The sequence below is a fragment of the Microtus ochrogaster genome, chromosome 22 (genome assembly GCF_000317375.1).
Source record: "Microtus ochrogaster isolate Prairie Vole_2 chromosome 22, MicOch1.0, whole genome shotgun sequence".
Taxonomy (NCBI): Eukaryota; Metazoa; Chordata; class Mammalia; order Rodentia; family Cricetidae; genus Microtus; species Microtus ochrogaster.
The window spans coordinates 9,422,326-9,446,289 of record NC_022023.1 but is presented as its reverse complement, the minus strand read 5'-3'; the positions used below and the strand labels follow the sequence as shown (position 1 = coordinate 9,446,289).

Genomic DNA, 23,964 nt, shown 5'->3' with positions numbered 1-23,964 from the left:
GACATGCACATGGATGCAGGTGCACACAGATAGACATGCACATGGATGCAGGTGCACACAGATGGACATGCACATGGATGCAGGTGCCCTCAGAGGACAAAAGAGAATATGTGATTTCTGGGAACTGGAGTTACAGAAGGTTGTGACTGCTCAATAACGTACTAGGATCCGAGCTCCAGTCCATATCCAGAGCTGCAAGTATTATTATCCACTGAATTATTTCTCCCTCCTTAGCGATTACTTCATATAATTTATCATTCAACAATGAATGAATGAAATTTCATTCATATCAAATAAATTGAATGAATGGGAAGCTGAAAGTGAATTAACATAGAAAACACTCATACCTAATACGAGTAAAATTGATAAAATATGCACACAAAGAAGAATGAATTTAAAGGATATATATACACACACACACACACGCACACACACAAATATCACTTTGACCTTAAAGTCCATGGGACATGGCTCTAAAAGTTGAAAGAATTGTAAAAAGGTCAAATAGATATATTAATATTCTTATGCTAAAGACACCTTCAAATGTGTGGTAAAAAATTCTTTTTAAAAAGTAATTTTTTGAATTCTGTATCCCAGCCACAGTTTCCCCTCTCTCATCTCCTCCCTGTTCCTCCCCATACTGTGTTCTGTTCCCACCTACTCCACATTCACCCACCCTCCATTTCTGCTTAGCAAAGGACTGACTGGTCTCTCATGAGTATCAACCAAACATGGCATATCAAGTTGCAGTCAAACTAAGAACCTCCATGTATTAAGATTCAGCAAAGCAACCCAATATGAGGAACAGGGCTCCAAAAGCCAGTAAAAGAGTCAGAAATATCCCCTGTTCCCAATGTTAGGAGTCTCACAAGAGGACCAAGCTGCACAAGGCAACACATCTCTAATATTCTACAGCAAACTAGTGTTCTTAACTGCTGAGCCATCTTTCCACTCCATCAGGAATTTTTTATTGAGACTCATCCTATGGGAGGCATTCTCTTAAGTCAGAAATGGAGATAAATATCATTGTCCACTTTGTCAAGAACTCATAGTATGGTAAGAAACACAGAACCACACCACAGCTCAAAGCACAACCTATGAACATATAAATTTATATTTTTCCTAGGTTGATCAATTCAGTTGTTTCAACTTAGTAAGTTTTTTCTCATTTCTTGAACCTCTTTGTCTACCAAATTGGGACACCACAGATAAATACCTCACCGAGTTACTGGGAGAGTCAAATAAGCTAATGTTTTAAAATATATCACATACTGTTGGTAACAGGTGAAATTCAAGGTGAATCAGTTTCATCAAAGAATCCAGAAAACATTATGCAAATGTGAAGTGAGGGACCTGATTCTGTCACAGGGAGCTGGAGAAGGCTGTTCAGAGGAAGCATATTCAAAAGTTAAGGTTGGATGCAATATAGGAATTTTCCAAGTGACATTACTAAAAGATGTTATATATTATGGCAACATTCACAAAAATATATCCAAAAGAAGTATCACATAATGTCTAGAGTAGGCAGCATTAGTAGGGCTGGAAAAGGTCTCCATAAAACATTCAAAGAAAGGAGGAAATTTATATTGCACAGAAATTTCTATTGCATAGAAATCAGTGGGCTATGGCTTATTAAATATACTTTAAAAGCTGAAATATTAGTTAACGATTACAGGAGATGAGGTGATGGAATAGGATGGATGAAATGATGTGATAGTCCGTCATGGATCTTGAGCTGTGACCATAATATCACAGCAGAAGAGAGGATCTGCCCCGTTCTTTTGTCCTCCATGAACCTCACCTTCTATTTTAAAAATGTACGTTTTCTCACCTTCTCTTGCTTCCAATTAAAATATCCTTAACCCTTTCTTAGTCTTCTTTCTCTTTTCATGATCTAAACACACACACACACACACACACACACACACCTTTCAATTTAGGTTTTATGAATGAGGTCAAATATACTGTGTTTGTCTTTCTGAGTCAGGTTTATGTCACATGATATAATGATATCTAATTCCAGGCATTTTCCTCTTATCTTAGTCAGTGTTATACTGTTGTAAAGAGACACCATAACCAAGGCAGCTAGAAGAAGAGAAAACATTTACTTGGGACTGACTTACAGTTTCAGAGACTTAGTCCATGATCGTCATGGCAGGAAGCATGGCTGCATCCAGACAGATGTAGAGCAGTAGCTTAGAACTACATTTTGACTCACAGGCAGAGAAAAAGACTCAGACTTGACAGGGTTTGTTTTTGAATCCTGAAAATTCACCCCCATTGACACACTTCCTCTAACAAGGCCACACCTTCTTCAACAAGGCAACACTTCCTAATCCTTCTAATCCTTTTAGGGAGCACCATTCCTTGGTGATTAAGCACTCAAATAGATGCGCCTGCATGGTTAGTGGCAATTCTTACCCAAACCACCTCACCTACAAATGCTGTGCTTTCATTTTTATTTATAGATGAATAAAATTCTATTGTGTATATGTACTATATCCATAAATCTGTTTATGATAGCTAGAATGTTTCCATTTCCTAGTTATTGTTAATAGGGCAGCAATAAATGAAATATACAAACATCTCAGTGGTATGGTTAGGAGTTCTTAGGAGTGGTATGGCTGGGTCATATGCTAGCTACATCTTGAGATTTGAGGATATTCTTTAAAATGCATAGCTACTATAACTGTATTCATTTGCCACCTCCTTGACACTATGATTGATCATTTTTTTTCTGATGAAGCCATTCTTACTTGTATAAAATGGAATTTTAAAGCAGTCATAAATTGCATTTCCCTAGATAATAAGAATGTTGACTACTTTTCAAAGATATTTATTGGCTATTTATGATCCTTCTGGAGTATCCTCTATTTAGTGTCTTAACCTATTTATTGAATAAAATATTTTTGGTGTATAGTATTTGTAATTCTCAGAGATTTTTCTTCTAGATTTCAACCCTAGATTTATTGACAACTCTTTCATTCTGTAGGTTGCCTCTTTACTCTGAAATTTCTTTTGCTAAAAAGAGTTGTCTTTTTATTCTTTTCTTCTACCCCCAAACAGTGTCAAAGGTCCAGGTCTTACAATGAAATTTATTTATTTTGCATTTATTTATTAATTTATTTATTTTGAATTAATTTTTCATGTATGGTAAGAAATTTGAATCCAGTTTCATTCTTCTATACATTGAAACCTAGTGCTACCAATACTATTTGCTAAAGAGCCTGTCTTTTCAAACATGTACTTTTTCAGAACCTCTGTTCAAATTTAGATGTGTGTGTGTGTGTGTGTGTGTGTGTGTGTGTGTGTGTGTGTGTGTTCATTTTGGGGTCTTCTATTCTATTCTACTGGTCTACCTGTCTGTTTTTGAGCCAGTAACATGCTGTTTGGCTAATATGGAGCTGTTATGTAATTTGAGATCAGGTATGATAATGCATTCAGCCAATGCTCTTTTATATGCTTTAGCTATTTGGTATTTTTTGTGCTTTCATATGAGTTTAAGAATTGTTTCCTCTAGTTTCGTTGATAATGCCATTGGAATGTTTTGTGGATATTGGTCTTAATCTTTGTATCAGTGTTTTTAATATCATAAATCTTAAAATATTAATTTGGTCAGCTAGAGGCTTTTATGTTTTGTAATATCTTATTTAATTTCTTTCTTTAGTACTGTAAAATTTTTATCTTACTGGTTAGAGTTATTCCTAGATCCTTTCCCTATTTGATTGCTTGATCTTGAATTTATGCTGAGATTTTTCTGTTTCCTTTTTCAGAAGGTTTGTTTGAGGTATAGAAAATCTGGTTTGGCTGTTTGTCTTTGTTTGTGCTTGTCCTGGAGTGTTAGTATTTTTCCATCAATTTTTAGCTATAGCTTTTATGGCTATAACAATCTTGTTTGGTTATTTACTTTCAGAAATTTGAATAAATCATAACATGCTTTGCTGGCTTCTAATATTGCTTATGGTATGCGATAGTATTCTTGTTTGTTTGTTTTATAAGTGAGTTGGCCTTTTTCCTTTACATTTTTATATTGATTATTGCTTTTCTATTTTTGACATCTTGATTACAGCGTATCTTTGAGGGTTTTTTCTGGCTATGTCTATTTGATGCAGCTTGTATTTATATGTCAATTATTTCTTTAGTATTACACTTGTCCTTAGAGGTTCTGCTGACCTTCCTGTGTTTCTGATATTCTTTAGTCCTTTCCCTTCTAAAAGTAGATTTTATTGTTTTTTATACTTATTCATTCCCTTTCCTGGATATTACAGAGGCAAATAATAATCCTTATTTTTAACCAAACCTCCCAATTTCTCTTTTTTTAATTACTATTATGAAATATAATTTATGAGGTAAAAAGGTCCAAAAATTCTATTTGTATATTGCATAGTCACTGCACAGAATTCATAATTGTCCATCTCCCTTCCCTTACAGCATCCTGGGAAGGGGGGAGCACATTCCAGGCCATCATACTAATCCCATCCAGCCGTAAACAGTGCAGTGTGACTAGTTTTTATTCTTCTTGCTCCTCTGTGGAACCATTTCTTGAGCTCACATTATTTCTATTATTTTCTTTAAATATTTTTTTTCATTTTACATATCACCCTAGTTCCCCTTCCTCCCCTCGTATATTCTCCCATATTCCCCCATTTCAACCCCCCTTAATTTCTCAGAGTGTATAAGGCCTTCTTTGGGGAGTCAACAAAGTTTGGTATACCAAGTTGGGGCAGGACCGAATTCTTAACTACCTCCCTCTCTCTGAATCAAGGCTGAGCAAGGTATCCCTCTATAGGGAATGGGTTCCAACAAGTCAGTTCATATACTCGGGGTGAGTTTTGGTCCCACTGCCAGACCCTCTCCGCAAACTATCAGACCATTCAGTCTCTTCCTAACAGCCATCAGCATAAGAGTCTCCAGAAGGCAAAGGAGAAGCATGGAGGGTAGGGTCATGAAGTAAAATTCCCATCAGTGCAATGGGTCATTTAACTGAAAAGCTCAGCCAAGATGCTCAGGCTATAAATTTGATGTTCTTGCTGAGGTTGTTAATCAAATGAAAGTAGCACATCAGCAAGGACACATACATCCTTTAACTCTAGGGAGATGCCAGATGAAATGCAGTATTTGGGTACTGGGCTGAGGCAGAAACAGTTGATAAAGAAGGAGACATCAGCCAATGTCACTCAGATGTGGTGGGTGGTTGCATATGTGTCCTAAACCAAGTGCAACAGGATGCTGACAAGGCCTGACATAGACTTAGACAGGCATGGAAGAGAGAGTCAGAGGAGATTTTTAAGAAACATAGGAGAACGGTCACATTCTCAAAAAGTTCAAATTTGAAGCATCCAGGTACTGTTTACTTTTATTATTCTAAAAAGAAACTGCTTTTCTTCAATGGTAAGATTTATCTAATTTCTGTGGATGAATTCCAGGGACAATGAAGGCATAATACTATAGAATTAATGGATGAGGAGAAAAACTGAAGAATACCTAAGGGCAACAGGGTTATTTCTGTCATGTAGGATTCTACACTGAGGAAAGTGTTCACTATTCCAAGAAGAAACCTACATTACAAAACACAAAGAATTTAAGATTCTTAATGAACACTTGGCTACCACATGGAGAGGTCCTTGAGCTCTTATCCTTGGCAAGCAAGGAATGCTTTTGTCTTCCAATAGCACTAGAGGCACTCAAACAAGATGTTTGTTGTCTGCCCTTATACCTGTTTCTTTTGAGTGAGCAGAGAAACAGTGCGTAGGACAAGCATGAATTACTAAACCCATAGTACATTCAACACAGAAGCCTCACAACAAGCCACAGTCTTTGCTAACTTTCTGCTACTTCTTAGGGAGAAGGCATTGAACAGGACATGTAAGCAGCTTGGTTGCTTATTTGGATATGCAAAATGGTGGCTGGCTCCATTTTTTATCTTTATTCTTTCATAGCAAGCAGTCAGGCAGTCTTGAATGTGGGATGTATTTCTAAGGGACATAGTCATAATAAACTCTTTGTACAGAACTTTTAAGAAAGAGTGAAAATGTCAGGAAGCAATCCAGCAAGATGGCTCCATAGAGAAAGGTATCTGCGCCTAGCCTAGAAACCTGAGTACCACACCACAAACGAGACTGGAGAAGCACAGTGTTTACTCCAGTAAATTGCCTTTCGACCTTCAGGTATGATCAGTGGCATGTATACAGCCCCCGTCTTTATGAACATCAGATAGACAGACAGACAGATAGAGATATAAATTTTTTTTTAAAAAATTAAATGTCTGGCAGCAGTTGTAGCTCCTGACTTCCTAGAGGCAGTGTTTGGAATGTTATCAAAGAAAAGAAAACTATGGTTCTGGACTGATGCAAAGTATATGGGTTTGCTGATTGGAAAACATACTGTGCCTTTTGCTAGTAAAGATATATAAAATTGCTAAGACAAAATGTTTCTGAGGAGCATCAGACTTCATAGTTCAGGGCTCCATTCTTGTGTCTGCTTCTGTGTCAGTATTTATGGTTCCACGTGTCAGGGATGTTGGGAAAGTTGCCATTCGCTCATCAAAAGGGCAGGAGAATAAAGAGGAAGTTTCAGTGGCAAGCAGTCTGTGAAGCTGATCTCATGCACATTTTTGAACAGTTTTGACTTCCCTACCCATGGTCTAAACAACACATTTTTAAAATTGTTGCTTTTCAAGAAAAAGCCAATTTTTTTTAAAAAAAAATGAATTCCAGTAAGCAAAACCACAAATTTAATAATGACTGTATCAGCTGAAAGTGATGATAACTATTGAAGTAAATGAATTCAGAAAAACCCCAGGGACTCCCCTAGACAGATGTCTGGGAAATAATAAAGTAAAACGTGGCAAATTTCATTAACACTAATTGTTCAAATGATGGAATTTTCAATGTTCAGACACTCAATAAAAAAGACAAATAGACAATGGATATTTGTGCATGTTGTACGTAATTACCAAAAGTTTGGGGACTACTAAATATAGAAAAACTCCCAAAATAAGAACATGTCTAGAACTGTAAACTGATGAGCATATACTGTTTAACAGCTACACATCTTTTAAAGCAGTTTGATTGGCCGTATTTTGAAAACATGTTGCAATAGTATACATTCCATATATCCTCACATGGCTTCGCTCATTTTACCTCTTATTTGGGAGACTGCTGAGACATTGACCTTGGATGATTTAGGCAAAGACACGTGTTCTGTGATAGAGCTATCCCCAGCCAAGAAGAGGGAAGAATGACGAGAGGTCACGGCTCTCTGCTAATCACTCTGCTGTTTGCTGCATTTAATGGAGATCAGATGGAATAAATTAGCAAGCAAACCAAGTCTTCCTGACAGGAAGAAAAGCGTTATACAGCGAGAATTTGGAAAGGCTCCTTTTCTTGTTTTCCATAATATTTTCAACTCCATTTAAAATATGGCATTTAGCAAGGGCTTCAGTTACAAGATGACATTTGAGTGGGCATCTGGATAGGAGGAGGCAGTAAGCCAGAGAGACTCTGTGTTAAGCCTGCTCTTAGAGGAAACTGAGCTTGTGAAGGATCTCAGGAAGGCTTACACGCGGAGTGACAGGTGAGCAAGGAGACCATTGGCCCATAGTGAAATGGGCAGCAGGAGACGAGAAAGTATTCGGCAAGGGATGGGGGTGTTCAGCCTATGTAGGTCAATCATACCTGAAATGAACATATTTGAGAAAGACAGATGGACTGTAAATAAAGTGTAGATAGCATACAATAACTGACACCTATTATAACTAGAATGTGCCGTGCCCTGCTTTAAGTACTTTACGCAACATGCCCAATGCTCATAAAACCGTAAGTCATGGACACATTAAGAAAATTACAGGTTATTAAAACAATCTTTGTGGCATTACGAAGATTAACTCTCCAAACCACTTTCAGACCAAGACGATTATTTCCCAGAAAGGATTCTCACCAGGTCATGAAGATACATTGCTGACCAGTGCTGCATAGGTCAGACATGATTCCCATCTGCAGCTTTGTCATGAGTCAGCCCAAGTGTGGGAGCACCAACATGTCCTGACAGTGTTCCAAATCAGGAGGGTATACACTCCATATTTGCTCACGTGGGCACACTCAGTTCTTCCTCTTATTTGAGAGACTGCTCAGCTGTTGGCCTTGAATGGTTGGTTCATTCAGGGTCACAGGGACATATTTGGTTGATGGACTGTCTCTGTGGGTGGCCTGAAAGCCTCCCTTTCATAGATGTTAGCAGAGACAGAACTGGGTCCAAATAATGGCAGCAAGCACATGGTTTTCTGGGATTGCAGTGAGTGCAAACTGTTACCCACCAGTGGATGTAAGTGAAGTGGCCCGGACTACATTACCTGAGAGAAAACTATGCCAGATGATAGCCATCCAAGAGATTAAGAGAAAAACACATGAGCTAAAGAATATACCACAGATACTTGTAGCTAAGAACAAAATCTGATTGTGTCAGACTTTTGACACCAGAGTAGTTACTAAGTTAAATCACAAGTTTTGGGTTTTTTTTTTTTTTTTTTTTTTTTTGATTTAGAGCTACTAGGAAACCGTTGGGTATCCATTTGAGAAATTCTTTCAGAACAGCCCACACAAATGCATAGACAGTGCATAAAAAGAGAACTAATTGCCAGAGTGTTGGGTGTAGCATTGTAAACAGAGGTGCTAGGGGAAAAACCTGACCTCTGGAATCCCCAACAAACTAGACTAGATCACAAGTCCAAAGAGCTTATAAAAAAACAAGTACAAAAAAAAAAAAGGCCACAAAGGAAGTTTTGTCAATGTGCTTACATTTATAAGAGGGGCAGGCAAATGGATCCAGGGGCCAAAGTCTATCTTTTAGATTCAGACAGGAGCGTTAGTCTTATAGAGAACTGCAGTAGAGAAGAAAGCCAACAGGTGGCTTCATGGATCATTGTCTAACTGCTGGTATTATGGTGTACTGAAAAGGCCCTCATCACAGCCTCCCTGGAGCCTCCTGGGTCACTGTCTAACTGCTGATTCTGTGGTGCACTAAGAAAGCCATGATCACAATATTCCTCTAGAAGATCAGGTCTTGTCAGAAGACGGCCCTTCCTGCTGCAGAGTGCAGCCTCAAAATCACAGATAGCTCTCCTCATCTGGAGATAGGGTTGGAGATCAGGTCTGGGAAGTCTAATTCTCTCCTGGGTCTGTGGTGCCTGTAATCTGGGGCAATGAATGGTTCTGTACTTGGCCAGAATGAAAGAGACAGACACCAAAGGATACAGTGATGCCAGGATGTACTTGTGGTCTTAGCTATCTTGTGAGACTAATTGAGGAGTCACTGGTTTTGATCCTAACAGCTTCCAAGCGCCCATTTCAGCATGTTGATAGTGAGTAAACAAAGGTATGAGGACTTCAAATGTTTGTTCTATTTGTTTATTCAAAGAAAAATCCCAGCCAAGTTTTCCAAGTTGCCTTCAGAGAAATCCAAGATTTTTTTTTTCTTGGCATGCTTAAAACCACCGGCAAATCCAGAGACTCAGCAGCCAAGAACTAAGGCTGCCATTTGCACCTGTGCCAAATGAAAGTCACTGTCTGCCCTTGGGCCATTCATCTGACTCTTTTGAGATCTCACTTTTCTCACAGACAAGTGCAAAGTGCAACTCTTACCATGTATTCATTTCTCCTTTGAGATACTTTGTGATTTAGTTGGACAAATGGGCAAGGTGCTGTCAACACCTCACTGCAAGTTTAATTTCTTTGCTTTCCCGAATGAGCTGTAGCCTCTCAAGGCTTAACTTGACTGTCTATGATCTACTGTTTCTCAGTTCTTTATATATTTATCATCTGGTTCTGTGTCCCCTTTAGTTTTTAGTGATAGTCCTCTTATTCATATGTCCTGTCTACTTGTAATAACCAGTAATCTTAGAACACAGAGACCGGATCGCATATGGATTTCTATGAGCATCCGGGGATCATTGAAATGTTGAGTGGGAATAAAGGGTTGCTTGAGTATTTGGTGAGGATAATGATGATGAATAGCAGCAACTGCAGATAGCATGCTATTTCAGTGCCAGTCATGTTACATAATACCTTATTTAACTCCCAGGAAAATTTTCAAACCTTTATTATAATGTGAATTGAGAAATAGAGAATTTGATATATGAAAAGTTTAGTGACTAAAGAAAATACTAAGCCTTTGGTAAAGGTTTAACAATAACTTAGGTTTCTAAATCTCTCAAATTTAAAGAGACCAAGGGACCTAGGGTAAAATCAAATACTACAGTCCCAAAACAACAGTACTATGACTGCTAGTGACATTCTGCTGTAGTCATAGATAAGTCATAATCAGAAAAGCTTCCTCCTATATTAAATGATAACAAATACAGAGATCAAAAGTCAGACATTGTGCAGAGAGCGAGAGACCAAGAAATACTCATGGTCAACATAAACTCTCAGAACAATATAAATATGATGTCTCCATTAAATTCATGCCCTCACAACTTAGAGAACCCTGCGGAAGTGGAGGGGGAATTGTAAGAACCAGAAGTGGCTGAGAACACACACTCTCACACACCAAATAAGAAACAAGGACACCTCTAAATCTACACGACCAACACACATATGAACTCACAAAAACTGAGGCAGTATGCCCAGGGTCTCCATGGGTGCACTAGATGGGGTCCTAGAGCTAAAAAAGTAGACACATGACCCCCCATCTCTAATTCAAAATGATAACCACATGCAAATGAAAATTCAGTTTCCTCCAAGGGAAGTTCACTAAGGATACAAACTATTCTTAAGGGTTGGCTACATGCCCAGCCATAGATGGTCAACAAGAAGCAAACTCAATGGTGTCTTTGGACATTTCTTGTCTCATAATGTCATATAAGGCTTTTCCTTTTCTTTCTTTTTATTGTTTTTTTAATTTTTATCTTATTATATTTAATTTTTATATATTTTTCTCTCTTTTTATCTTATAGATCGTGTGTGTGTTTGTGTGTGTGTGTAATGGCTTCTAGTTTAGTGTATTTGTGAGATTCATAAGCGTGTGAACCAGTGGGTCTGTGTGTCTATATCTGTTTCTTGTGCTTCTCTTAGGCTCTTCTCTCCTATGTCTGTTTTGTCCTACTCATATATTATGTTTTATCTTGTTCTCACATGTTTTAATATATTTGATTATTATTTCTTTTTTTTTTTTTGGTTTTTTGAGACAGGGTTTCTCTGTGGTTTTGGAGCCTGTCCTGGAACTAGCTCTTATAGACCAGGCTGGTCTCGAACTCACAGAGATCCGCCTGCCTCTGCCTCCCGAGTGCTGGGATTAAAGGCGTGCGCCACCACCGCCCGGCCTTGATTATTATTTCTAAGAAGACTGCTTGTTTTTCAATGAAAGAGAGAAAGAAAGGAAGTGGATCTACATGCAAAAGGAGGAAGGGATGACTGGGAGTAACAGAGGAAGGGGACAGCATCTCCAGAATATATTTTGTGTGAAAAAAATTATTTTCAATAAAACAGCATGAAAAAGGCCAATCATTGCTTTTTTCAGCGAACTCGGGGTTGGTTTTCAGTATTCACATGGCTTATAGTTCCTGTTTCAGAGGACCCAATGGTTTTCAGGGCAATAGGGGACACTCTATGGACAAATGGTGGTGTACACACATGTATGCAATAAAAACATTCAAATACGTAAGAAAAGAAGAAATCTTTTTTAATATTAAAGCTTCTTTAATTCTTTTTAAAAGATTAACATTTCATGAAGAATATTAAGAAATTTGAAATGTTTATATTTGCCCTGTATGGAACCTATGCAGGGAAAAATGTGAATATTTAATACATTCATACAAATAAAACCACAGATAAGCATAACAACTTATGGATTATATAAAAAGTCAATATTGTACTGATAAATTACAATTTTGCAAAATATCGCCATTGAGAGAAGCAGTACTCTTGGTAGCTGGAATCTTTTCACATTGTTTTAGTACTTTCATGGGAGTTTATAATTTTTTAAATAAAATTGCTAATACAAACCAATAAGGGTTAGTAGAGATATACCTCAATGGTAGAGCATTTGTCTAACATGCGTGCAACACCAGTACACTGGCCACAAAAGCTTTTTTTCATTTATCTCTAGAGTCTGGAACAAGCCTTAAGAAAGAATGATAAAAAATATCTTGCTGTCCCTGTTATTGTTTGTTATTATTTTTGTTGTTTTTCTTTTATTTTAATTTTTTGGTTTTGTGCTGTGACTCCTTATGGGAGTTTGCATGAAGAATGTTCACATACATGTGAACGTTTGGTGGCTCACGCTGGTGTTGCTGTTCGTGTAGGATGTGCAGCCTTTCTGAAGGAAGGATCTTGCTCATGGGTGGGCTTTGAGAGTTTATGATTTTATTTCATTTCTATCTTGTTTTCTCTGTTTCTGTGGGATGAAATTTGATCAGGGATCTTCTTGCTCCAACTGACTTCTGCCATGTTCTCCTTGCCATTACTAACTCCCCTTTGTACCAAAATCTAAAATAAACTCTTCATTTTGTAAAATAAGTGAACGGAGTCAAATTGATAGATTAAGACAGAAGTGTCCAAGGACTTGTGCATGTAGTACAATTCAATATGCTTTCTCTTATAGTCTTACTTATATGGATACCCAATCAATTTAATGATTTGTCCTTCTTTTTACTTTCTCTCCAACCATACACCGCTTTACTTAGTTGTCCATTTATGGATAAATTTATTCATCTTCCCATTCTACTCAAAACTCTGCCATCCATTCCTTTATTCACGCATTCAAATATTCAGCTAACTTTGATGGTATATTGTAAACAATTTATTATAGTCTGATCATGTATCCAAACCACTCATTCATTTCCTTCTATACTCATATACTTCAAGTCTTACCAATCTCTCTATCTATTTGTTTAATCAACTGTCCCTTCATTTATTGGGCAATCATTTCTAGTACACCTATTCATTCATTCTCTTAATTATTTCTCTCTTCTTATCAATATATCCATTCCTCATCATTTCATATTAGTTCATTAGAATAGACCTTTGCCAGACACACTGAATACCAAGGTAAGTAAAACATGTTTGCTACCATAGAGTTTTTTACAGGCCATTTTAAATTCTCTCAGAAAGACTGTTGTGTATCAAAAGTAGAAATAATTTTGTCTACGGAGAAAGTTCATGACTCAATAAGCACTTCCAAAAACTAATTTTATAGAAATTCAACTTCAAAGGAAACACAAATTGATAAGATGGATACTACTTGAGACAAAGGGGAGATGAAAAGGGCATGCACATTTATGTCAATTATATCTTTATTTCCAATACTCTGTCATCTCTAGAAGGTTGTGTTTACCTATGTACTCTAAAGCAACTCATTCACATAACACTACACTAGTCTGAATATGTTTTGTGTCAGTATAACTCCAGTAAAGTCATTGGATTACCAGGTTGAACTAGAGTCAAATGATTTTTTTTAGTCTTTTATTCTCTATGATGAATAGACAATTGTGTGTATATTCATAAGAAAAATAATGGAAAACAGAACAACAGATGAGCTAAAATTGATACAATAAAATGTATTTTTAGAATAAGATGCATGATAATTAAGTAAAATTATCAATAGATAGTGAGTTGTACATTCGGGAGGCTTAGAGACAGCATAATAAATATAAAAATTACCATCTAATAATATCTTACTGCAAAACTGCTAAGAAAAGATGGAGACAATGTTTTCAAGGTAATTAAAAAATAATGTCAAATTAAATGAGTAGAATAAGAATAAAAATTACAAAAGACTTCTATTTTCTATTCAGAAATCCAGTAAGCTAGAAGAGTGAGCTCCTTATAATGCTGGAAGAAAAAAAAAGGAATATTCTAAACCTTCATTTTAAAATGCTAAGTTAACCAAAGTAATCACAAAAGCAAGGAAAATGAAACTAAATGTTCATATATATGTTAAACAGGTTCAAAATTGCCTAATAAAATTTAATACAAATAGATCACCAACATTCAGTGGCATTGTTCAAAACATATCCTTTGAAAACTGACTCTTTGGAAACCAGTAGTGGTAAATGTCTGTAATCATGTAATTGGGAGGTAGATGAAAGAGGAGCATCTTTGGCTTCACAGTGAAATCAAGGCCTGCCTGGTCTTTATGAAACTCTGTGTCAAAAGCCCCTTCCCTATCCCAGTGGTCACATTAGATAAATACTAAAGCAAATAGCTGCATGAAATTATAAGTAGTGTATTAATTACTCTTACTATAATTTGAAGGCTGTGACTACATTCCACAGTCTAGGTGGTTTACAAACTAAAGAAATTCTATTTTTCAGTTATAGATTTTGGAAGCCTGAGATCACATGTCAGCATAGGAAGATTCTTGTGATTGCCCTCTTCTGACATTTTCTCATAGTCCCAATAGAAGGTTAACTATATATTTGATGTTACTTTACAAGAACTATTTATGATTACTCTGCCATCATGACCCACGTTCCTCTTAAAACACCAAACTACAAATCATCCCATTGAGATTATGGGATTATATTAACATGGAGGTGCCTACACACTGTACTACGTTAAATATAATAGCTGTATATGATAAAAGCAATTGAATACAAAAAGATACAGCCATTATACAAGGGGAAGACAAAGTAATAATAATAGTGTTAAAGTAGATTTCAGATCAAGAAACAACATTCAGAATAAAGTGTTACATATTATGGCCATTTCTCTATAATATTTTATGGAAACAAGGTTTTTCATTTTTTTGTATTAATTTTATTGAGCTATACATTTTTCTCTGCTCCCCTCTCTGTCTCTCTCCTCCCCTTTAACCTACTCCCTTGGTCCCCATGCTTCCAATTTACTCAGGAGATCTTGTCTTTTTTTGTTTCCCATGTAGATTAGATCCATGTATGTCTCTCTTAGGATCCTTGTTGTTGAACTAGATTTTATATAGAATTAATATCATTATCTCAAAAGACATAAATCAAAATCTGTTAGTCCTAAGGAAGAAACAGACAAGCCTACCAGATCATACAGCTCTTGGAGACATCAATACTCTTTCTCAATAACCAACAGGAAGAACAAATGACGAAATGTCAAGAACTAAAGGGAAGATCTCATGAACACTTGCTATCATCTTGACCTAATTGCATTTTGTGGAGAACATTATCAAAAATAACAAAAACACAATGTTCTCAAGTGCACCGCAATGGGCCATATACTGAGTGATTCAACAATACATCAGCTTACAAAAGTAAGAGTCATCCTAAATGGATCAATGGATCATAACATGATTGACCTAGAAATGAAAAACAAAAGTATTTGGGAAAGTCTTAAACACTTAAAAACTGAACAGTTTAATTATACATATCCCAAAATAAAAAAGGAAATTCGAGAGAAAAAAACTGAACTTAATGAAAACATAGACATATTATACTTTCTGAGTTACTGAGATATTGAGATGAAACTAAATAAGTGCTTGAATATAAAGTTAAAGCATTAAGTGCTTAGGAGGAAAAGGAATTCACAGCTTACATCACTGTCCCAAACTCTAGCTGAAAAATAAAGACAGAATCAACAAATACAATGAAGTTAGAAAACTTTTTAAGCTTAAACCACCTAAAACACTTCAAACTAAAAACAGAAAAGCAGCAGAGAAAGAGAAAGCTGAATATTTTGAAAAACAACTGATAAAATTCTCATACGGCAATCAAAAATTAAGATACATATATCTGTATTTTCATGAACATGAAAATGATAAATGGAAAACCTAGAAAAATTATCCAGCATTCTTTGGATAAATTAAGAGAAAATTTCAAAATTTCCTCATAGCAATTTCACTTTTGCTCCAGTGTCTCATTCGGGGGCTACTTTTGGTCACTGAATCGTGAAAACTACAGCAGACCCTGACAAGTGAGAATTTGTCATCCAGGGCTCACAGGATCCAGGCTTATGTGGTAACTACTTAGTTTTCAAGGTCCCGGATTTTGGGTCAGGATGAATAACTCTACTGGAAGAGGCAGTTTATACAAAATGTGTGGGTCAAAGAGGCACACTATGGCAGGTAAATCCTTCTTTTAACCTTGAGTGTCCTCTCAAGAAGAAAAATGAAAATAAGACATATACTCATACTTTTAATTATGTTCAAGACTACTTACAAGTAAAAACTATATTTCCCATGTCCTCTTAAAACTATTTGGTCAAACAAGAACTATTCTGATATGGAGAAAGCAACATCATACAGTTCGTTATGTCAATCTCAGTTGTTAGAAAAAAATCTGATATCAAAGCCTGGTGGTGGTAGTACATGCCTTTAATCGCAGCACTTCAGAAGCAGAGGCAGGTGGATCTCTGTGAGTTTGATACCAGTTTGATCTACAAGAGCTAGTTCTAGGACAGGCTCCAAAGCTACAAAGAAACTCTATCTTGAAAAATCAAAAAGAAAAAAAAAAACACGGATCTCTTTCCATTAAAAGGCTTTCTAGTAACTGAAAATCTCACATCCTGTTGCTTAACAGTCATAAACTATCAAAATTATTTTTAAAAAGTATATACAGTGAGTATGCCTATATTTATTAAAGTTCAGCAATCCAAAAATACTTATCTAACCTATAGAGGAAGAATTACAATATTAGTCAAAAAACTAAAAGATTCTGTCAATATCCACATTATAAGAACTAAATGATGAGAGTGTGGGCCACCTGTCAGAGGCCAGAGGTAGAGGAAGTACAGCTGCCAAGGGAGATATTCCCAGGGAGCCAAGAATAGGTCACCCCTCATGAGAAGTCAGCCACTATAACATAGCAGAAATCTGGAATGGGGGAGAAGGGGGTGGATGGATAGTGGAGGGGTCCTAAAGAAGGAAACAAAACAAACAAACACACTAAAGACCAAAAATATGCACATGAACAATAGTTCTTTGTATAGGAACGAACATACAAAGAACTCTGTGGCTGAATTTGAATTTGAACAAGAGGCTGTCACTTGATAGTGAAGACAGAGTGGGAAGGATGAAGGGAGAGAGAGATCAATATAAATGTTGGAAGGGTAAGGAGGTGGGGAGGTTCTGGAAGAATTTGGAGGAAGGGAAAGAATATGATCAAAATATATTATCTGAGAAAAAAAATTAAACAAAAATATATAGGAAAAAGAGTGTTACTGACTTATAGAACCAGACCAAAGAGATTGAGAAACAGTTATGAAATATGGAGGATTTAAGAAACCAGTAGGGGAATTTTATATCATCTCATTTAGTTGTAAGGTCCAGAGTAGGCCATCCCACAGAAATGATAAGTAAATTAGTGGTTTCCAGGGCCCATAGTGAGGGCATGCTAATGGGCTGAAGGTTTCCTTTGGAGTCATGGAAATGTTCTGAGGTTGCTGGCAATGTCTGAAAACATTGTGGTTATTATGAAACAGTAAGATTAGACTGTTTAAATGAAATTCCAGCATCACTGTGGAAATCATAGCATAGGGAGGATGGGGCATCCCTGGAGTTGCAGGAGTTTCACAGTCTTAATAGAAGCCTGGAGAAGTGAATTGGTGTACTGGCTATGAAGCAGGATGAAACTGAAGTGGTTGAGACAAGGTTCTCTAGCCAGTTAACTCTTGTTCCTGTCCATTGGGATCCTGGCGATAATCTAAACCATTTATACTGAAGAAAGATTTCATTATTTTCTGCCTCAGTTGTACAATTGGCTAGCTGTAAAAATGTTACCACTAAAACCCCACCTACTGCATTTAGCCTTATCTCAGTTCTTTCCACACTCTGGCTCACGTACACATTGAAAAAATTCTGAAATTATGCATGCACACATGTAAACACACACACAGTGCACACATATGCCCCAAACATTATTTATTATTTATTTGTTTTTATTCAGGGGATGGGATACAGACTATGCTTCATTACTTGGGATGGATCTCAAATTCATGTCATCAATTAATCCTGTGGTCACTGGGATTATAGATGTGTGCTACACTGTCTAGCTGACACCATGCTATGTAAACGGTTTCGCTGTAAGTTTCAGTATATAAAGAGAGTCGTTGCCTATATTAAACACACACAAGAATGCACACCACAAATATACAGTCTATATTCAGAATAAACCATAACATCTTGCAATAAATGCAGTCAGTGAAATCCAAATATTATGGAGTTTTGATTCTAAACATTCAGTTATTTAAAATATATATTTTTTTTAATTTTCGAGACAGGGTTTCTCCGTAGCTTTTTGGTTCCTGTCCTGGAACTAGCTCTTGTAGACCAGGCTGGCCTTGAACTCACAGAGATCTGCCTGCCTCTGCCTCCCAAGTGCTGGGATTAAAGGCGTGTGCCACCACCGCCCAGCTTAAAATAATTTTAAAAGTGGGGAAATTGACAGTGTTCTCGTTCCCTTTACAATTTGTATGACTAGCCTTCCTTTACAAATTTAACATCAATGTGATTTTTCTAACCTACTGTACACACATGAGTAGATTGAAGAAATATGTGATGTGTGTGTAAATATATATATATATATATATATATATATATTATATATACACATATATATCAAACTTAATTCATTCATGTACTAAATGAATTACAATATGTTACATTGCACTGGGCAAGACAAAGTAAGAACATTCATTAAGTGCTGCTAGCTGGACCACAACTATAAAATCTATCTTGTGATTGTGACTGCTGGGGCTGTCAGAATCCCTTTACTCCATTGGAAATGAGATTTGGAAATTCAATTGTTGCACATTTCTATCAGGCAATCACTTATTGTAGAGATTTTCCTCCCTGTTAAATGCTTAGAAACCAAACTCAACAAGATTCCTGAGGACCACATTAAGCAATGTCTAAACATACTCTGTTATTAATGATGTATTAAATGAACACGAATCACTGCTTTAACCACCTGAACTAAGAGTGGCTCACTGAGATTTTAGCAGAATCCAAGACATTGGACTCTCTTACTTTCCAATCATCACAGCTCCAGAATTTCCCGAATTCTTTTACACCTAGATTTTTAAAAAAATTCATAGCCTTTTACGAGAGAAATGGAAGTGCAGATGCATGGTTTTGGTGTCAGCTTTTGCCATGGTGAAAATAGCATTGTCTCCACAAAATTTCTCCAGTAGGAAATTCCCATCTCAACCGCAGCAGCTGCAGAAAATTGCCCATGCCTGTGTTTATCCCCAATGTCACTGCTCAGTAGTTCATTGATCTCCATCTAAACCCAGTTATTAAGAAGGGTTCCTATAAAAGGAAGCCTGAAATGCCCCTGTCTGTAACTTTGAGACCAAAGGAGAGGACAACACCAGCATCAGACCTGAACATGAGAAAAGGGTAAAGCAGATACAAAGGAGTGGGCAGGAAGGCAAAATGGAGTGAATAAAAGGCTTCTGTGTAAACAGCAGGGAAGGCCTTGAATCTACATAAACTGAATGGGGCATTAGATGACCACATCTCTCTAGAGGAGTTTATATTATACAAACTTGGCTAATAACTTTTAAAATATCTGTATAGAAATGCCTTGGGACGTAATGTCCAAATCACAGAACATTAATTATTTGATTATATATATATATATGTGTGTGTGTGTGTGTGTGTGTGTGTGTTTGCATGTGTGTTTTGTGTGTACACACATTTATGTATTTTTAAATTATAGAAAATATGTGTGACTCTTATTCTTGCAAATAGTTGGTACAGGGTCTCAAAAACAACAAAAGAACAATAGAAAAGCCAAAAATTATTTGTTTGCTTCCTGGAATGAATCCTGTAGGTGCCATGGAATCCTAACAGTGAGAATGGGGAACAGGTCCTGCAAGGCACTGCAAGGCATGTTCTATAACCAACACAACTTCTCCATGGGAAGCTAAATAATCATCACTGCATTCCAAGGCCTGTGTTCTTTCTTCTACCTGTGTCTTTTAATCCCATTGAAAATCACTCATTAGCCCAAATAAGCTGACAAAGAACAAGCATGTTTGTGAAGTGTGGTTTATGAAAGTCGGATCACATTAAAAACAATGGGAGATTAATAAAGTCTGGATTTAAGTTTTTATAATCAATGTCTGGAGACTGAAAGGTCTCTGATAGCTCTACATCCTAGGCATAAGACACTTTGGCCTCTGTTGGCATCAATACCAATGCACATATACTTGCAAACAGAAATATCAAACCAGCAAAAACCTCAGCATGGAAGAAGGAGACCTCATAAATTCCTACCTCTAGCTGAGGAGCAATTGGTGATTCATGGCTGAAGTAAGAAGAAAATCATATTCTACATGACTATCATCCCTGAAAGGCCATGCACACTCCAGTAGATTGTCATGCGCCCATGCGCATGCGGGCACCACTAACTGTGGTCTGGATTTAAATGAAAAAAATACCGTATGGCATTATGAAGGAAAAGGTGGGGAGGTAGGGGAGGAATGGGAAGGGAGAGAATGGAAGTAAGTTTACTCAGAATCCATTATATACATTTATAAAATTCTTAAGCAAGAAAAAAGAAAATGTATGTTTAAAGACTTTGCTAATAGAACTTCATTATTCGATATTGTCATCTGTATTTACTAGATAGAGAGACAAGGACGCTGAAGAAGAAAATCCAGATGTTCTCGTTTCTATCTGAGGGAAATCAAAGAGAGTTGAAGAAAAGCAGGTTTGAAATAGCATAATCATTTCTAAGACTCTTCATTGGACAGCCAATAGTCTCATTCCTGGGATAGGCTGATTCTCCTCCTAGCCAGCAACAGTTGACTGTAGTTATTTGTCTAAATGATAGCCCATAAAAAATTAACTCTTCCACATAACAAATACAATAACATAAAGAGAGGCTATCAACTTGAAAGTTGGGGGTGGGTAGCAAGCAGTTCAGGAAAAGTAGCTAGGAGGGACTGGAGGAAGGAAAAGAAGAGAAATTTGTGTAATTCTGTTTCCATTAAAAACAAATTAAAGAAACCGTATATTCACAGTTTGTGAGTCTGGAAAACATTTCAACAAGAATGTAGGGGTTTTTTTTCAAAACTAGAACTATGAAAAAGAAACAGTGAAAAATTAAATCAAGCTCCTATCTTTTTATATCTTAGATGCTTAGAAATGTAAAATTCTAAAAATCTTCAAGCCTGAATTTTCTGGATTTTGGCAATGAATTTAAAAATTCTCCAAATATCCTTCCATTTAAGATGAGAGAATATGGAACGGAAAACTCAGATAGATTCAAAACACATTGCCAATGGTAGGAAACATGCAGATAGTGAGACATATAATACATTTTAAGCCTGCATTATGACTACCTAGCTGTTAAGTGTCCAGGCTCCAGTGTAAAATGACTGGCCTCACTAAGCCTTAGTTCCTCTGTAAATAGTATAAGCATTTTTCTTCCTGTGGATTTGTAAAACATTCCCCCAATTTTTCCAGTTCAGTGAGGTACCATTTTAAGTTCAAGAATGTCCAATCAGTAGTCCATCATGGGTAATATGTGGCCAGGGATAACTATGAATGTGACCCAAAACAACACTGTAAATTTATTTAAAATATTATGAAATTTTTCTTGTCTTATTGGGTGAAAACTGTGTTGCAGCTCTCCAGAGTGTTGCTTTGCAGAGTCAAGCATTTAGACACACCTGCTAGTAACACACGGCAACCTGTGTGCTGTGATAGTGAACCCTGATCTTAGCTGTATCCTGCTGGACACTTGACATACTGCTTTAGATACTGTATCATTAGACTATTGTTCAAATTCAAAGAAATCACTATATTGGATGTTTTTATGAACTGAAAGTATTAGAAAGAGTAACAATAGAAGTATACCATGCCATTTGTGGAAACTTTACACATGTCAAATGGCTTTCATTTATTGCTTTCTTTAACCATATTTTAAATTTGCATTTTATTACTTTTACTTGGTCTGTTTTACGTTTCCAGAACCAGGTTTCCATGCAGTTCAGGATGTTTCCTGGTCTCTAAGGATGGTCTTTTGGACTCTTGCTCCTCTTGCCCCCAGCTTCCAAGTTTTGGGGATTACTGTATGTCATACCTGCCTTCCTTTAGTCTCTATAAAAATCATAATAACCCAGAAGTTAGTTTCACTGTATCTCTTCCCGTACAAAATATGCTTTACAGATATGTCAAGAAATTTCCTCCCGGGAATCATCACATAACCAGCCTGCTGTAATTTTGGTGATCAGTGCCAGGTCTATCTCTTAACAGGGCTTGAAATTGCTCTGGTTCCTTCTGCCCCTCTTATATGAGATTTACAGATATTTTAATATATTTTAATTTAGCTTAAAATATATTATACTTGAAAGCAATTACCACAAAGTAGATATAACTTTCTCGATTTCTAACTTTAAAAAAAATCACAGTGTTTGTCCACACACCCATTTACATACTAGTAGCACTAATGACCCCAGTGAGTTAAAACAAAGAAGATATAAGATTGGTTGGGAAAAGTGGGAGAGGTACAGCAAGAGATGGAGGGAAGGTAAAGGAGATGGGTCATACTAAAACATATACGCAAGTATAAAATTCTCTAACAAACAAATCCCTGTGAAGACTTTGACTTGCTGTAGTTATGACTGACTCATACATGGCATTTTAAAGTTCCTATTGTAGGTGTTGAAAGTGCTGATACAGAGATTTCATCACGGCTCTGTGAGCTGTCGCTCTGGGGGCCTGGAAAATGATTTTTAAGTGCTGGAGTTTTCTGTGATTCTTCCTGCTTCTCTCTTTGTTGAACTGTCCATCTTATGGCATTATGGGATTCACAGACTGCTCTTTTTAAAACATCCCGAACAACCTGCTAAATGTCTCAGTGGAAAATGATTGATGTGTTTCAAAATCGCAGTCTATAGGTTAAGTCTGAGGAAGGAGGATAGTTTAAGAACTTAAGCTTTAAGAACTTATGGACAAACATCATGATAGTGACTACATATCTGCCAGACATTCTGATGTCCAAACTTTAATAACACGGTCTCAGCTTAAGAGAAGAAAGAATATTTAGGCAATTAGGTGATGGGATTTTCCACCGAGGAAAGAGTCAAACTGATAGCATAGAACACTAAAAGATAAAGGAAAGGTATGAGTCACATGCTTGAGGAGAAGATCCTACATCAGGTTGGCAAAGTTATGTGCATTTATAAACACTATTAATAATTATATGTACGTATGAAAATATACATACTTGCAGACATATTATCTAATCATACATGCAGATACTCACATATGAACAAACACATATATCAGTGCATGTTTAAAGTCAGTGGGAAGAAGGCAAATTCTAATCAAAATCTAAACTCTGTATAACATTATCTACTCTTTAAAATTAAAAACATGCTCATTAAATTGCCACCTAAACCTACCATTTTAAAAAAAAAATTAATTTGTTCATTAGTAGCTTAATATTGTAAAGTTCATTGGCAGTATTTTTCAAACATGAATGCATTTATAATTGGAACCAAAGGGCTAACATATGCTGCAGATAGTCACTAGCTCTACTTGTAAAACAGAAGGTACATCTGGAAGCCTGTATTTCATTCAGTGAGTGCAGTTTCTTTGGATGCAGCATCTCTTATTCTATAGGTGGTTATGAGTCTCCTGTGTTCTGCCTCACTCACTGGTGAACCCCTCGAGGAGTTTCTTGATAATGTCTACACCTGTCGATCCTTCCATTGATTTAAAATTTCTTTGGGAGAGGGCAAGTGAAGGTAAGTGGCTACATCTGGCCTCCTTAGCTTCTCTTCCACCAGAGTATACTAGGTGTCCTGATCACCGCATGGGAAATCAATTACAGAAAGAACTAGGACTGGACTGGGGTTTTCCCTCTTATCCTACGACACATTACCCCAAATGTCAACAACTTAAAATGTTTACAGAACTATACTCCCTGTTACATGAAGAATTTTTTTTTTTTTTTGGTTTTTCGAGACAGGGTTTCTCTGTGGCTTTGGAGCCTGTCCTGGAACTAGCTCTGTAGACCAGGCTGGTCTC

The 23,964-nt window shown here is 36.7% G+C and overlaps 1 protein-coding gene across 6 annotated transcripts in view; it reads right to left on the bottom strand.

The window, feature by feature from the left end:
- Grm5 (glutamate metabotropic receptor 5) overlaps positions 1–23,964 on the bottom strand; it is a 343,722-nt gene that overhangs the window by 254,094 nt on the left and 65,664 nt on the right. The window lies entirely within an intron of this gene.